The sequence below is a fragment of the Amphimedon queenslandica genome, unplaced genomic scaffold, assembly GCF_000090795.2.
Source record: "Amphimedon queenslandica unplaced genomic scaffold, v1.1 AMPQUscaffold_7144_Cont20902, whole genome shotgun sequence".
NCBI lineage: Eukaryota > Metazoa > Porifera > Demospongiae > Haplosclerida > Niphatidae > Amphimedon > Amphimedon queenslandica.
In genome coordinates this window covers 865-2024 of record NW_003552569.1, presented here as the reverse complement: position 1 = coordinate 2024, position 1160 = coordinate 865, and the positions used below count along the sequence as shown (strand labels likewise).

Below are 1160 nucleotides of genomic sequence, written 5' to 3'. Positions count from 1 at the left end.
AAATGATGCTGTGGTTGCTAATTACAATTATGAATACACCTGACTAATAATATTACTTTTATTTACTGTAATTTTAAAATAATAAAAGTTTATAATAAAATTTGTCTCATAATTATATTCATTGTGGGTAAGCTATTATAAACAAACACTTATGTGACAATTAACAGCCACTTTCATATCACAGCCTACTCGTGCATTTATAATTAGCTGAACAAAGTCAGTGTGGCCCTACTATAGTGTCCAGTGTCAATGAATATATTAATAATAAATCTAACATGGAGGACACTGTCAAAAGGTAATCAGTATTATTAGCACATACATGCACATGTATATTGTACATGTACATGTATTATTATTGTATGTAATAATTAATATGTATTAATATGTAATTGCCCATAATTACAATATTCTACATTATGAGTATACCCAATGACACTTGGTAAAATATTAAATTATGTACATGTACATGTACCAAGTGCTGTTGATTTATTTTTATTAATTTCTTCATGTAGTGAGCATGATTGCAGACAACTGGTGAAGGACTTAAGGAAACAATTGGTTGAAGTGAAAAGAGAAAAAGAAGAACAAATCACAGTATGAATACTACCCTTTATTATCATAATGACATGCATCTAATTACAAAGTACTGTATGTACAATGTATGTAAAATTCTGAAAAATACCCAAGGCTGTAGCCCATGGTTTTTCCGAAAAAATGGCTCCAAAAACACCTCAAATTTTTATTACATTTTTTGATACATATTGATGTCCTTATGCTGTGTAGAAAGTTTGAGGTGATTCCGACTTCAATTTTTCAAGTTACGGCCAGTTTAGTAAAATCCCAAAATTCTGAAAAATACCCAAGGCTATAGCCGATTTTTTTTTTTTTTGAAAATTACCCAAGGCTATAGCCCATTATAAACAAATCTCTTTGAAATAAAAGTGAAGGGAGGGACACACAAATGAACAATATAATAAATAAATAAATAAATAATCTAGGCAGGTTATGATAAATTAAAATTAAATTAGATTAAATTAGTGGACTAGAATGTGACCATCAGATATCGCAACCTCAGCATCAATATCACCAAATTTGGGCCGGTATAGTGACTTTCTTGTACCACGGATACAGCGAATGGTCGATCGTAAAATAGAAAATGA

At 30.0% G+C, this 1160-nt stretch overlaps 1 long non-coding RNA gene across 1 annotated transcript; it reads left to right on the top strand.

Annotated features, from left to right (window-relative positions):
- The first annotated feature begins 229 nt into the window (after window positions 1-229).
- LOC109591816 (uncharacterized) lies at window positions 230-566 on the top strand. Its single transcript, XR_002190015.1, has 2 exons — window positions 230-295; window positions 513-566. It is a non-coding gene; the product is annotated as an uncharacterized LOC109591816 (long non-coding RNA).
- Window positions 567-1160: the final 594 nt, after the last annotated feature.